Source organism: Hemibagrus wyckioides, linkage group LG19, assembly GCF_019097595.1.
Source record: "Hemibagrus wyckioides isolate EC202008001 linkage group LG19, SWU_Hwy_1.0, whole genome shotgun sequence".
Classification (NCBI taxonomy): Eukaryota; Metazoa; Chordata; class Actinopteri; order Siluriformes; family Bagridae; genus Hemibagrus; species Hemibagrus wyckioides.
In genome coordinates, this window is record NC_080728.1 from 1402917 (window position 1) to 1420117 (window position 17201).

Genomic DNA, 17201 nt, shown 5'->3' on the forward strand with positions numbered 1-17201 from the left:
GGGGCAGAGCGATGTCCTCAGTGGAGACAGGGGCAGAGCGATGTCCTCAGTGGAGACAGGGGCAGAGCGATGTCCTCAGTGGAGACAGGGGCAGAGCGATGTCCTCAGTGGAGACAGGGGCAGAGTGACGTCTTCAGTGGAGACAGGGGCAGAGTGATGTCCTCAGTGGAGACGGGCAGAGCGACGTCCTCAGTGGAGACAGGGGCAGAGTGACGTCTTCAGTGGAGACAGGGGCAGAGTGATGTCCTCAGTGGAGACGGGCAGAGCGACGTCCTCAGTGGAGACAGGGGCAGAGTGATGTCCTCAGTGGAGATAGGGGCAGAGTGACGACCTCAGTGGAGACGGGCAGAGTGACGTCCTCAGTGGAGATAGGGGCAGAGTGATGACCTCAGTGGAGACAGGGGCAGAGTGACGTCTTCAGTGGAGACAGGGGCAGAGTGATGTCCTCAGTGGAGATAGGGGCAGAGTGACGACCTCAGTGGAGATAGGGGCAGAGTGACGACCTCAGTGGAGACAGGGGCAGAGTGACGACCTCAGTGGAGACAGGGGCAGAGTGACGTCCTCAGTGGAGACAGGGGCAGAGTGACGTCCTCAGTGGAGACAGGGGCAGAGTGACGTCCTCAGTGGAGACGGGCAGAGCGACGTCCTCAGTGGAGACAGGGGCAGAGTGACGTCTTCAGTGGAGACAGGGGCAGAGTTACGTCCTCAGTGGAGACGGGGGCGGAGTGATGTCCTCAGTGGAGATAGGGGCAGAGTGACGACCTCAGTGGAGACGGGCAGAGTGACGTCCTCAGTGGAGATAGGGGCAGAGTGACGACCTCAGTGGAGACGGGCAGAGTGACGTCCTCAGTGGAGATAGGGGCAGAGTGATGACCTCAGTGGAGACAGGGGCAGAGTGACGTCTTCAGTGGAGACAGGGGCAGAACAACGTCCTCAGTGGAGACAGGGGCAGAGCGATATCCTCACTGGAGTCAGGGGCAGAGCGATATCCTCACTGGAGACAGGGGCAGAGCGACGTCCTTAGTGGAGACAGGGGTAGAGCCTGGAGCAGAGTGATGTCCTCAATGGAGCACATTATCGGTGTGTTTATTAAGTGCAAAACAGGGTCAAAAACAAGAAGACAAGCTACAAATGCAAATTTAGGGAACTATGTGGGGAAACAAGCCCAAAGACATAAACATGAAGAAAGCTTAGGCACAGAGAAACATGAGGGAAATAATAGATATAATAATCAGGAACTAAGCAGGTAACAGGGATACAATTAGGATGACAACACACCTTGACAGGACTGGGAATTAGGGGAAGACAAAAAATAAAGAATGTTATAATAAGCTATGCACAAGTTGTGGACAAAAGCACTGTGGTATGAGGTATTCCATGACATAGACTGGACATCATGGTAAGGTTTATGTCACAATCACTTTCCACTAACAGAGGAGTCAATGCATGTCATGCCTCCTAAACACATATATGTAGCAGATAGACCTGTGAATAATTCTTTCGGTAGGTTTTAAAGTTTTTCTGATTCTGAAGATACATATTTACAAATAAAACTATATCTTATGTTAAAATTCTTAAAATCTGGATGATAAAAGTTACACAGATTGAATCAGTAAAAGAGAGAGTGACACCTAGTGGTAGTACATGCATTCAGTTTCCTCTGAAATTAGTTTGGCCTTGCACTGTTACACAATTTACAAGGGAATTAAAGCCCATGAGGGCTCAGAGTGGAAAAGGCTGTTGTGTTAATTAGCATAGTGGCTTAAGTTGTGTAACCGCTCTGGTTGGGCTCATGATAAAATACTTTAAAGAGATATTGAGACTCCATCGCAAACCTGCTTGTATTTATTGACCCATTGAGCAAAATCACCCCTCACTACGATCAGAATTCTTCTAACTGGGTGAGAACTGAAACATTTTACAATGCATTTAAAAAGCAATGTTTCTTACAGCTTATTAACTCACACATCACCAGCCTGGAATGTAGCATTTAATATAAGTGGAATATAACTAGGGTTAGGGTTAGTTAATTCCTGATAGGACCTTTATATATTGTGAAATGATGCAAGGAGTTCAAGCTCTTTACCAGACAGGGAATTTTTATATACAAGTATTCCACATAAAATCTAAGATAACCTAAGTCAGATTGGCTTCAGCATTGGCAACAAAAATCAAGAAAATCCAAAGATGCAAGGTCATGCTGTGGAAAAGAGAAACTGAACATCAAACCAGTCTTGTGGAAATCTTAAGATTGAGTGTCAGGCCACTGCTATGGAAACCTGAAACTGAATGTCAAGACCCACTTGTGGAAACCTGAGACTATTATCCTTAGTATCCTAATATTAGGAAAGTCATGTGCAGAGGGCAAATTGAAATATCAGGACAGTCTTGTAAAAAACATGAGACTGAATGAGGCAAATGAACACCTGAATCTGAATGTCAAGATGTCAAGAAAATCTGAGACTGAATGCAAAAGAAGTCTTATGGAAACCTGAGACTGACCTCTGCTTTTCACAGTATACATGCTTCCCCTGGGTAACATCATTAGAAGGCATGGGATTAGTTTCCATTGTTATGCCGATGATACCCAGTTATATATCTCATCAAAACCAGATGAAATATCTAATTTGTCTAGATTAACTGAGTGTGTTAAAGATATTAAAGATTGGATGACCGATAATTTTCTATTACTAAATCCTGATAAGACAGAGATATTACTTATTGGCCCAAAAACTAGTACACAGAAGCTCCCGCAATTCAGCTTGCACCTAGAAGGATGTACTGTTACTACTCGCTCAACAGTGAAAGACCTGGGTGTAATATTAGACAGCAACTTATCCTTTGAAAATCATATTTCCAATATTACAAAAACAGCCTTCTTCCATCTTAGAAATATTGCCAAGCTTAAGAACATTTTATCTGTATCTGATGCAGAAAAACTAGTTCATGCATTCCTGACCTCCAGACTGGACTACTGTAATGCATTACTAGGTGTTTGTCCTGCATCTTCAATAAACAAGCTACAGTTAGTCCAGAATGCAGCCGCCAGAGTTCTTACCAGATCAAGAAAATATGATCATATAACCCCAATATTATCATCCCTGCACTGGCTACCTGTTAAACTTAGAATTGACTATAAATTAGCTCTACTTACGTACAAGGCTCTAATTGGTTTAGCTCCCACCTATCTCTCCAGTCTTCTAACACGTTACAATCCACCACGCTCTTTAAGATCACAAAACTCCGGACTCCTAGTAGTTCCCATCAAAGTCCACAAAAGGGTGTAGAGCGTTTTCATATTTAGCTCCTAAACTTTGGAATAGTCTTCCTGACAGTGTTCGGGGCTCAGACACAGTCTCCCAGTTTAAATGTAGACTAAAGACTTATCTCTTTATCCTGGCAAACATCTAACACTTCCCATAACCTTGTGCTCCAGTACATCTGATTAAATGCACATTATCATCTAGTGCTGCTAATATTATGAACAGCAGCTACGCTAATGCTGTTCCATTGTTTCCCTTCTTCTACCCATCCCGAGGCATACAGAGACTGTGCCGGCTCCAGTGGCATCCGGAGATGGACCGGCTCCAGCCGGGTTCTGCTTTGGGAGTATTGAGATATTCAAGCAGCACCATGGACAACAACCTCCTTATTGATTTACATAACACTATACACATGCTGTATCTGCATCACACAATTGTCACCCAAATGAGGATGGGTTCCCTTTTGAGTCCGGTTCCTCTCAAGGTTTCTTCCTCATACCATCTAAGGGAGTTTTTCCTTGCCACAGTCGCCTCAGTCACCTCAGGCTTGCTCACTTGGGATAACATCTAGGACTGTCTGTCTGTCTGTCTGTTTATATGTTTGTTGCTTTCTTATGTGGTTTCTCATGTAAAGCTGCTTTGAGACAATGCTCTTTGTTAAAAGCGCTATACAAATAAAATTGAATTGAGGTTCATGGAATTCCAACCTGAAAGGTCCAGCTTAATTTGACCAGATACCAGATAAAACACACCATCTTTCACAGCTGGTTATCTGTGAATTCCTACTACTAAGGTGATGTCTCAGAAATGTTATTTAAAGAAAGTTATGCAACAGAAATAATTATACTGGGTGTCCGAAAAGTCTCCATATACAGGGGAAATTAAGGTGTTTTTTTAATAAAAGGTAACTTCATTTCCTTGTAAGAATGTCATCCATCCCACTCATGATGAACCCATGTTATTACATCTAATATTATGCATGTAATTACACTCTGAAAGTGTTCAATTAAATCATCTTTTTAGTAAGGAAACCATTTCTGAATTACCACGACTACATCATACATACACTTAATTTTTTTTCAGAAAATTACACACCATTAAGACAATTAGAAACATTTCCTAATTAATTTTATTAAGTAACAAGGAAGCTGGAAACTGTGTACTGGACTGGTCAGTTCAGCCTGTGTTTTGGCTGATAGCTGGTTGGACCAAACTGCATATTTCAACATGACATGGACTACCACACCATTCAGGTTTTGGATAGTCCCAACTGGATTGAGGCTACTATTTATGTTGCTCTAGTTCACTGGTCAAGCATGCCTATAGGCTGAAGTCTTAGTCACCTTGGGAGACCCAAACCCAGAAAGCATGTTCTGGATGCTTAGAAATGAGAAATGTAATTTTTTGGGTGGGATAAAGAACTTGTGCTTTGGACAAGGCGGCCTCCACAGCAAAGCTCTGACCAGAGGCCAACATAATGGCCTCCCTTGCAGAGCTCCATGCTGAGGCCGAAGTTGTGAACTTGCTGAAGACTGAGGCCAACAGCAAGGTCCCCTACCCCCTGCTCCTGCTTAAGACTGACAGCATGGCCTCCCATGCCCTGCTCATGCCTGAGGCCAAAGGTGCAGCCTCCAACATCCTCCCCGGCTAGGACATCAGAGCTCCACCACCAGACTTTGGTGCGGATGTCGTCATCCTAGAACCTGCTATAGCATGCCTCATTTCTGCTGCCTGGCTTCTCTGGGAAGAGTCAACATGCTGGACACTGCCTGTCTCTGGACCTTGGGTTCTTTGGACATTTTACAGATGCAGGACCACTGGGGGAGAGGGTGAGGGTACCCTTCTGTCCTGAATTATGTTTGGTTACATTGCCACATGTGTTTTTGTTATGATTCCTGCCTTGTCTCCATCCTGTCCTGTTACTGATTGTCTGGTACTTGTATGTTTTCTGTTTGTGTTTTACCTTTTTTAATGATTTTTTTAAATATTTCAACCCTCATGTTTCTGTGTTCAGTGTGTACCTGCCTGTCTTTACTAAGCCTTTTCTTCCATTTTCTGATTTTGCTGTTCTTGATATAATTCTGTTCCCTTGTTTTTGTACTTTAGATTACATGGATATGGCTGCTTGTAGATCGTCTGACCTCTGGCGGTTTCCTGTTCCTGAGTTTGATTCACATTTTGGATTTGTCTATCTGACAACATGAGATGAACAAAGATAATTGAAGTTTCTTTAGCCTTGCATCACTATTTACCCCTTGAACTTTCCCTCATTTTGTAGTGTTAGAAGCTGGAGCAGAAATGAATTCATTGCTTTCTTTTACCATTTGATGTACATAAACCTCTCAATTGAAGATTTTACATGCTAACAAATGGAGCAAAATAAAAGTATTTTAATGACTATTTGCCTCTCTGGGTCAATGCTTGGTAGAACCACCTTTGGATGGAATTACAGCTGTAAAATATCTGACGTAAGTCTTGAACAGCTTTGCACATATGAGGACGCTGATAGATGTGATGCTGCATGTACAAGGTTACAAGGAAAGCATAAATAAATGGGGGGTTTGTAAGATAAGGTTCTGCTCCTTGGTGTAATCTAGGTACTAATAAAGAACCTGCATCTTTTGATCCCAGCAGGCATCTTTCAGTTGTTGTTTTTTTCGTGAAGTTTCTCTCTTCAGTCTTCTCTTCAGGAGGTGAAATGCTGCTCAGTTGGGTTATGGTCTGGTGATGACCACTCTGACACCTTCCACTTATTGCCTTGCTGTATGATGAAGTTCCTCCTGACTAGATTGGATGCATTTCTTATTAAATTGTCAGGCAGAATGTTTCTCTAGACTTCTCTAATCATTTTGTTGCTACTATCAGTAAAGACTGTTCCAGAAGCAGCCATGTGAGCCCAAGCCATGACACCACCACCAGCATGTTTCACAGATCAGCTCGTATCTTCTGGATCATCAGATCCTTTTTTTTCCAGACTTTCCATCACTTTGGTAGATGTTAATCTTGCTTCCAGAACTTGTGGCTCATCTCTGTACTTCTTTGTGAATTCCAATTTGGCTTTTTGAACTGTACTGATGATGAGTGTTGTGTTTCTCAAAGCCGTTTTTGATTGGTGTATTATGAGGTCTTTATCCTGCCCTGTGGAGGCTGTTCATGATGTTACTGACTGTTGTTGTTTTTTTGTTTTTTTTTCTTTCATATCTCTCACAATGTTTATTATTAGCTGTTGTTGTTTTGCTCTACCAGGGCTGGTTGTTAGTACACCAGTGGTTTCTTTCTTTCTTCTTTCTGTCTGTTCATTGGCTCTGATTGATTTTCCCTTTTTTTAAGACTATACTCTGGGCCTTATTTATCAAGCTGGATACAAAAGAATTTATTCCAAAACCATTCCTAGGAGTATTTACGCAATAAATGCTCTCTGGTCAATTCAGTCTTCACAGGGAAAACTCAGGGCTCAGACCAAGAGTAGAAATTCAGAGCTATTCATTGTTTAAACAATCATTTGATCAGGACAATCATTTGGCAAGTCTAACATTTTTAATCACTTAAAAAAATAGTGGGTTCAAACAAAAGCTGGGAAGTGGTTTAACAAATCTAGACATAAATATGAGGAAATTAATCTGAAATTCATATTAATCTTTTAATGTCACACTTTAATATTTTCAGTGTATAGCAAAAATGACCTTGTCGTTCCAGTACTTTCGGACAGGACAGCATATACATGGAAGCTCACTGGTTAAGATGTTGTACCTCGGATCAGAAGGTCATGAGTTGCCAAGCTGCCACTGGGCTCATGAGCAAGGCCTTTAGCCATCACCTGCTCGTTGAAGAAATGAGATGAATGTAAGTCACTCTGGATAAGGCTGTGTGGCTAATGCTGTAAATGTTAATGTACATACACACAGTGAATATGCCCCTGTAAAGAAATACTGCAAAGCTACGATGCCTACAATCATTTCTCTTTCCTCAATATTAGATCTATTACGGTAAACAATAATAGAGTTATGTGCTGTTATTTCCTGCTCTGTAAATATTTACAGTGCCTTCATGAAAATGATAGATTACAGAAGTGAAAAGCTGAAAGGAATCTGTGGCTCACACTTGTGGTTGGTTTCATCTTTCTTTAACGGTGGAAGTGTGAAATTATGCACACTTTAGCTTTGGAAGAGATTTTGAGGATTTTCAGAGCTTTCTGCAGTTGTGCTTTATTCTGAGCTTTATGCAGGATGTGAAGCAGGTGACCCACAGTTCTCTTACAGTTTATCTGAGTAATGGCGTGATGGTGCTCTCAGGTACTTTGTGTTGTTTATGTCTGTCTTGTTTTCTGTATAAGAGTTACTTGCCTCTTGCTGTTCCTCACACTCTGCTACATGAATCTCTCCGGTCGTACATGGTGGGGTGGGGTGGGGTGCGGTTGGGGGAGGGGTGTAATTTGAGCTTTGCAGCCCATTTGGAGAAGGCCACATCAACAGAGATTTCCCACAAACCAATTATAGCAGATGAAGTTTCAAGTGGCATCTGCCATAACCTTTCTTTTTTACATGAGCATGTGTACCTGCTGGCGCTTAAAGAGAACATAAAGCTTAATGTAACTAACAAGCGACACCTTAAATCTGTCTCTTTCAGTGTTATAAAGATAAACGATTATGCACGACTCTTTATTCTGTCATGCACAGGAAGACAGGAAATTCAGTGCAAATCATGTGACCAGTGTATAGCGTGGATTTGTGGAAAAGCAGATAAAATGACTTTAATCTGCAGATCCTCCTTTCACCTACATTAGCAGTGACCCACATATAGTTTTAACCCTCATCATACAGCTGCTTCACCGAGGCCTCGTTCAGTGTAGAGTGACTTTCTTCTATGCTGTTTCTTTTATTCAATTATTACTATTTTAATTAGGAATCCTAGCAATTAATCAGATGCTTCTAATGTTGAATAAGGAAATGTTATCTGGTCCATGATTGTGGTTATATTTGACACTGGTCAGTGTGTGAACTTGTGGATGTGGATGGATTCCTTGCAGGATTCAGGACCTGAGTGACAGGTGAGAATTAGCCAAGACCAGGAAATGGGCCATAAACATAAATAGATAATAATGATGTCAGCTGAACAAGCCTCATTACAGAACAATCAATCAACAAGGGTGGAAAACACACTGACCATGCTGATGTAGGGCAATCAAACCACCCTCAGCTGACTAAAGTGAACACTATTATAATTTCCCTGAGCATATTTGTCTAGATTTCTCTCTGTTTGTGCGCATGGGTGTAAGTTTCCCTCTGTTCCCTCCCTCTGTCTCTACGCATTTAGGATTTCCCAGGAGAGAACCAGACCCGGCGTGGGGATTGGCCCACGTGGAGTGACGTCAGCGCTTGGAAAAGTATTACAAGGGAGACGGTCAGGGTAAATGGAGGCCTTGCTTTGAGCCCGGCAAGTCTCTCTCGGGCTAGCTCGGTTTTCAGCCGTATGACATCATTTAATCTCTGGATAATACAACATGAAGACAGCTTCACATTGTGGCAGCTTTTAGAACACGGTATAAACTCCATCATGGTGTATGTTTTTGTAGGCAGTATGTAAATGAGTTCACATCTCCTACATGCCACCTCTGATATCAGACACATTTTCTACACTGATAGAAGCTTCCAGGTGACTGTAGGCATGAGTGCTGTTGCTTTTGGGGGGAAACTCCAGGATTTTTGTCCTTGATGATTCAAGCTTCCTATCTACAACTAATCTGATGATTTATCTCATGACTCATGTGACCATACACAATTTTCTTAAAGTAGATGATTGATTTTAATCTTCCCTTATTATTATCAGAGCACAGTTATTCATCTGTCTCGGAGTTAGATGTCGTATCTGAACCAGACTGCAGTAGGACTGCTGTAAAAAGTATTAAGGTGGATGTAAATACTGCACAACGCACCGGCCGATTTATTCCAGCCACACATTAGCACCAGATGGCTTATTGGTATTAGCAGCGTCAGCTACTGCGGTGTGGATTTCTTTTAGTGAACTGACACAGTCCAGGCTGTTAGGTAACTCTCAAAACTGACGCATAAATCACTCTGTTTCAAAGATAAGAGCCAGTTGTATTTCTTTAAAGAGTAATCGATTACTATAGATGAATTCTGTATAAATCCATTGATTTAAAAGCTGGTCAGAAGCATACTCCCGAGGTCTTCTTCTGTCTCGTTTAATTACATTTGTACACAAGAGTTTGTCAGAATTTGGGACTGAAGAACTGTAAAAATGAGGGGATAGAAAATATGGACCAAATATTTATTTTCCTAAAATATAATGTAAATGAAGATGAACATAAGAATATATAAATGTATTTTTTTTTTTATTTGTATTAATTTGCTATTAGAATTTAAATGAACTGAATAATAAAGTTCTAATTTGTAAAATCAGCCCAGAGATTAAAGCTGTTCCTGTATTGAAAAGTGTCAGAAAAAAAACACAAATCTGTAGTTACATCCTAGGACCATGTAAAAAAAAAAGTACACAATTACACAAGTATTAACTTCACAGTCTGGCTCGTGGTGATTAGAATTAAAATGTAGAGCTGGACTTGTGTGAAACAGATTAAAGTGTTTATTCTACACACATGATTGTTTAGTGATTGTGTAATAATACAAACATGATCACAACAATACAACAACATGACACTGACACTACACGCATGATTTTGAGAAGATCTGTAATGAATTTATTGATGAGGAGGTTTGAGTCCAGGCCACAACAGTGTGCTCCACCCTCCAGATATTTCCTCATACAGTCAGAAATACAGCAGCACATTGAATCAGGGCAGTAGTACAGATTACGCTGGAGCACTAAAGGTAACAGCGGGCAGTCTGCTGGAGCACTAAAGCAGTAGTTGGCAAGTCTAGAACCACCGGATCCTTTTTTTACATTACCAGTGTGAGTTCTACTATTGCCAAATACCACCAGAGAGCTACCTGTGTCTTCCTAAAACCCGTGAAGCTGAGACACATCACACACGACATCCGTGCTAAATAGGCATGGTGAAAAATGATCTGCAGTTATGTTCTAGGATCAATGGCTGAAACGTCACCTGAGCAGAGCGAGAGTCACGTCATCATCAGAAAATAAAAGTGGAGATGGAGAGTCACGGCCCGGGTACGAGCTCTTCGTTACAGGACAGAATCACGCTGCGGTTTATCTTTTCCTATATTGGCACTACACATAATTGCTCAATGGATATGTAAAGAAGCAAAAATGTGCTAGTGCCAAAATGGGCCAGGATAAAAGAGTTACATAACGGCATTAAACCTTAAGAGATCTATGTTTCCACTGGGGTGGGGAAAAAAACAACAACAACTTTGACCAGGCTTCATCCAGTGGTTCTTTCTCTGCTCTGTTTATGGCCCTATGGTAATTCACTGATAGTGTGCCTTCACAGTGAATTCTACCAGTGCCATACACAGAACAGGAGTCAGCATTACCCCAGGCAGATGGCACAGGCACTCAGCCAATCTGGAATATCAATAAGAAAAACAAAATAGTCAAGGGTCCTGAAGGAGGCCTGAGAAGAACTCTGATTACAAAACACACACATTTTAATCTTTAACCTTGCTCACTAGCCTGTATTCCCTTAGCTCAAGGTCATGGCTCGGTCAATGATGGAAGAAAAATACCCAGTAGGTCATATTATCATGTCACTTATTAGCTATAAACAATAATAATGGAAACAGATCTAAAACTTAATGGTGGAAGTGTATGCATGAGCTGGAGCTTTTATATACATTTCACACCAATACTCAACATCACCAAAAGAAACATTTGTACCACAGCCCATAAACAACAGACATAAGAACTACGTGACGCTGAAGGAGGAAGAGGAACAAACATGTTAGCATAAGGGCTCTGCCACCATTATCTGGCCTGATTTACTCAACTAGACATTTTTAATTAGCCGGAGAGCTGATTAAGACTGCTAAGCTGCTTGAGCTGACGTTATGCTAACGTTTATTTCATTTTCTTCTGACGCCGTGGTTACGACAAAAGTTTGTTAAAGTTAATTACACGTAAAGTATAACGAAGCTTTGACCTCGGTGAACGAGATTGTGTGTTCAGGGTGACTTTCAGAGCCTGGTAAAGCTTCCTTCTTAAGATCTCTCCTCCATCCCTGGGATGTGTCCTGGAATCATGACCTAAATACTGACCAGTAATTCCGCACCATAAAAAGCCCCCACGCTCTCGTACATGCAGGAGACCAGTCTGACGCACCCGAGACGCCTAAACCCTCGTCCTGCTGTTCATACACATCCAAATGAAATGGAAATAAACAGTGGTATATGAATTGTGAGAATAAAAACATGATATGGAGGGTACGATCCCCCCCTCCTCTCCCTCCAGGGCCACACCCTGGAAAACTCAGCCATTAATTCCTGCTAGCACTCCTCCTGCAGGAGATGGAGCCCCGATTGATTCCGGCTCAAACTGATGTTCTAAGTGATTTTTTTCACATTACCAAATGGCTCCCTGAACATGACTCCTCGAACCATTTCCTGGAATAATCAATACCGCTAAAATGCTTATTTGAAAAACTGGAAAGGGCTTAAATGCTCTTATGCATTTGAGAATTTCCCTTTTACACGATTAAAGACTGATCTTCTGCTTTTTTTTTGATGATTTATGATTTAAATCTGACGAATAAAGACATCCAGGAGTTTACTGTGTATTATTTGGCATGAAAAAGGAAAACACTGATGGTTTGTGGCTTTAGTAGAACGTATGAATATTGCAGTAGGCAGAGGTCAGCATTATTACTACACAACTGAGCCACTTATCAGTCCATTAGTCCAAAATATTTATTTTAATCCAAAGCTATGTTCTACTGGGTATAACTAAAATAATAAAAAAAAAGTACATTTTGGACCTATTGTCATTCTGTTCTATGTTTTGTTCAAATAAAGAGTAATAAATCATCAGATTTATCCTGAAGCAGAACCCCAGTGTTTACAGAACAACTTTTCTAACCCCAATGTCTGCTCTCGTTTAATCTCCTTCTGTCTGATTAGATCTGATTTTGTCTGATTAAAGTCGAGCAGTCTCTAAACTTGGCTTAAAAATGGTTTGAAGAGACACATTAATAACCTTTCTTGAATTTCACCTACCAGCCTCACGTACAAATTCAATTTGATGTCCTGCCGCATTGCAAACACACACACACACACACACACACACACACACACACACACACACACACACACACACACACACGACGACAAACCCGTAATGTTTCATTAAAATAATAAATCCGCGAATTTAAACATTTTTTCTGTATAAAAACATGACATTATTGTTTAAGGCTTCACAACAACATAATCTCAGAGTCAGAGTGGATTAAAGCTTCGGATCATCTACAAATAAACATCACTTTATACACAAGATCGGAAGAAGGCAGAACAATTTTTTTAACTTTATAAATAATTTTGTAATCCGTTTTACTGAAAGTCTCCGACAATTCCTTCCAGTTTGTGTAAAAGTGTTCAGTCGAGTGTGTTTACTATAAAATGGTCAACACCCAGATATCTAAACTAACACTAGAGAAATACGCAGAAAATTCGTTATTTATTTATTTATTTGTTTATTTATTTATTTTTAACTGATGACCTTAAGTTCATTTGTTTCTCAATGACGCACTAAAAGGTTTTATTTATTTATTTATTTATTTATTACAAATAGCTTAATCCTTCATGTCTTAAGAAAGAAATACAGTTTTTCGTTTAAAGCCAAAAATCCTAAAATAAAAATAAATCAGTTTTTTGTAAATGTTAGTGAAGGCTTAAACTGAAATCTCTTTAACTTGAACTCGGAAAGCCCGAGCTGCAGTGGACACTACAAATTCACAAGCTTTTTATGATTTATTTTAACAAGACAGAAGGTTCTTACCTGCACTGGACACTCTGAGAGAGATCACCTCGAGCACAATTGTGGATTTTAAATGAACAAAGAAGTCAAAGCGTCGTCACTGACTTCCTGGGTATCAGATAACACCTGCACTGATTCCCCGCTCATATTCTCTCTGTCCCCTTCCCTCAGCGTTCATTTTCTCTTCAACAGAGTGTGTGTGTGTGTGTGTGTGTGTGCGCGCGCACCTAGGCGACGGGTTGGGGGGTCCTGGTGTTTCAGGTCACGGCTCTACTCTAGTCTCTCCGTGTTCACACGCACCCGCGGGCACGCGCGCGCGCTCCCGCTCACTCCCGGCACCTCGAATAAAGCACACCGTTTGTTCGGACCAAGACAGTGTGTGTGTGTGTGTGTGTGTGTGTGTGTGTGTGTTTTCCAGAAGTAGAAAGTTAAGCATAAAAGCAAAGGAAATAATCCAACCTTCCTGTGGCCTGCATTTTGCGGTGTCACTGCGGGTCAGGTTCTTCCTCAAACCCCTGACCGCTTTAAGGTGGAACTTCGGACCTGAGATACCTCTTTAGATACTCTGATGCACGCGCGATGGGAAATAAATGCACGAAAAAAACCCTGGCAAAATGTATTTAATGGTAAATGAAGTGCGTAAAGAGTGATGATATTTCTAGCATTTTTGCATAGCTGTTTTAAATTGAGTTTATGCGTTTAGATAGATAGATAGATAGATAGATAGATAGATAGATAGATAGATAGATAGATAGATAGATAGATAGATAGATAGATAGGGAAATGTTTTCCCGGATAGTCTTAGAGCCTTAGACAGATCAGTTATCTCCACAACACCATTCCTCCAGTATACAGACTGTCTCCATTAAACTCTTGTGAGATTAAATTGTTGCCCCCGTGTATTAAATCTGGGGTCTTTCTCAATAAGTAAAATGACTAGGCTCAGACTCGCGCGCGCGCGCGCGCGCACACACACACACACACACACACAGTTACTTTTCTAGCCTACTGTAAGCCGCACTGCTGTAGTCCAGGAGAGAGTAGTGTCTGTCCTGTCCTCACACACCTCGACGTCACACAGTGAGAAGTGTAGGAAGAAGACAGAGTGTTTCAGTTAGATTAAAGACGTCACCATACTGCGCTCCAGTCCATGACCTCCTCCTCCTTCTCCTCCTCCTCCTCATCCTCCTCTAATATCTCCACCTTCACTCAGCCGGTGACGTCACAAAGGTCCAGCCCGAGTGAGAGAGTGAGATGTCCACCCCAGGCCGAGCTGCTCACTACCACTCATCATTTATTAGCGTGGTTATATATACATGCTGCTTCACATTACCCAGAGTCCTCCTGTGCCGAAGCAGCCGAGTCCACTTACCTGCTGTCGGTAATGAGTCTCACCCTGGTCGTGGAAAGAAAACGAAACAATGATGCCACAGGACTGGACCGCGGTCACGGATGGCTCGGGTTACATCTCCACCGACACGCTGAAATCCATCCCAGAGGCTCATTGTTGTTTCATCCACCACTAAAACGAGCCATGTTTAGGCTTTGACGGCATCGTGGAGGAGGTATTAACTTCTGGAAAACTGAAACACAAGCTCCGGATCACCTGTGAAAGCATAGAGGCTCGGAGATGAGGAAAGTCCATGCATTTTTAAAACCTTCATTTCGTTAGCCATCTCCCGTGTCCAGTTCCATGGTGAGATGTTTACCTGTACCACCTGCCGAGGAGATGCTGCTTGTTACATGATAGCAAAGATCTACACAAAGAGACTGGACATTTCGGGCAGGTTGATGCCCAGCACACCTTCTGACACAATTCAACACTGACTTCCTAATTAAACTAACTGACCTGGGGTGATTAGAGGTCAGCTTCATCTGCTGCATCTTATACTTCTTTATTCACGCGCAGAACAATTAAAGGTGGCCTTAGACATGTAGGAAAAAATGATGCCGCATTTATATTTCTGGCAGGATAATTTAACAAATTATATAGTTTCATATTTTTTTAATATAATAAAAATATTATTTAGATCATGACTATAATAATAATAATAATAATAATAATAATAATAATAATAATAATAATAATAGTAGTAATAATAATAATAATAAAAATAAAATATAATTTAGATCATGATTGATATAAATACATAAATATATACTAGCAACAAATTATAGACAATGTTTTGTTTTAAATATAATAATAATAATAATAATAATAATAATAATAATAATAATAATAATAATAATAATAATAATAATTACGTGATTACAAAAGGAAAAGGATAAAGCCTAATTAATGTTAATCTTAACAAGTTCGGTTTCTGTCATTTTTTTAAAATCGCATATAATTTGTTTTTAGCCTTTCTTTTTTCCTTTTTTTTGGTAGTCAGAATTAATGCAGGCCTACAAAAAACACCTCGGAAAAAAAGGTTTTAATGAATTAATATCAGATTGATCCGTTAATTCTTTTGTGTTAATTATACACAGAAATACACTGAACTTTTACAAAAACACACACAAAAAAACAGTTTTGTTCAATTATGAGAAATCATTCCCAGGTTTTTTTATTACAAGGTTCAGCCGTACGCACACACACACACACACACACACACACACACACACACACACACAGGTATATATTTTGACAAATACTCAAGTGAATAAACACTGCGATTCTTCTTTAAAGCCCGTCTTCTCGGAGGTTTGGTGTAATCTGTGGACTCGGTGTATGAAGTGAATAAAGTGGTATTAATTCCCAAGAAAATCAACACACACCTCCATTATTAATTATCTCGAGAAAGGATGCAGTACCCGGTGAAGTCTGAGTCGAATGCTGTAACTGTACACCTGCTACATATTTAATCATGGTCACTGACTGTCCATCCTTATGTTTATCCCTTTATTTACTCCTGACATCAAACAGCTCATATTTAAAAAATCAGTTTATTAAAAGCTCATTAGGAGTTTTTGCGCATTTCTTTATATTGCTGTTTCTTTATGAATAAAGGTTCTGGTCGAGCAGCAGGTCGGTCCAGTGCCGCTGTAACTGACCCAGCAACCTGAGAGCTACTGCCCTTCAGCATCACCACTCACATCTCAGCTCACATATCACTCCTCCTCTGACATTTCACCAAGCTGAAAGAGATAGGGTGATGGAGTCCAGGTGGGGAATAAGAAAATATGAACTCACCTATTTATTTATTTATTTATTTATTCATTCATTTAATTATTTAATTGTTCTTTATTGTTGTTGTCAGGAAGTGATGCGCGTGCGTCTAAAAGATATTTATACACTTTATACTCAGACAACAGAACAAATAGTACTCTAATAGTCTCATTGTTTAATTTACATTTGTTCAAGCTTTTATTAATTATTTTAAATTTGACGTGTATCATTCTGATCTTTCACAATAATTTACAAAAACAAAATCTCTTACAGATAATTGTCGTTGAGTATCTGATGCTCAGCTGCAAGATATAGAAGACTTAATTATAATAGTAATTGTGTGTGTGTGTGTGTGTGTGTGTGTGTGTGTGTGTGTAGAAAGACGGGAGAGAAGTAAAATCCCTGAGCTTTTACTACCGTGTGAATGAGTGTAAACCTGTCCTGGATAAAATCTACACAAAAACGCACTCTATATATCTAATACCATACATCTAGCATGGTCCCAGGTGGCACGTGAGCCTGTAACATCTCAGCTACAGGTTCATGCTCTAACGGAGAAGGACCTCGGTGATACCGGCACCGGTGTGATGAACGCGCGTTCACTCCAGCCTTTCAGCATCGGGGATTAGTTCCAACAATTCTGGCTTGTAGGACAGCGCCCCCTGTTGGTGGTCATTTCTAAATCTCCCCTCCTTTTTCCTTTTTAAAGCCGCAAGGACATGGAGGACTACAGTCACTACCAGTGACAGCTCTGAAGAAGAAGGAGGAGGAGGAGGAGGAGGAGGAAGAGGAGGAGGAGGAGGAGGAAGAGGAGAATTAGAAGGAGAAGAAGAAGAAGAAGAAGAAGAAGGAGGAGGAGGAGG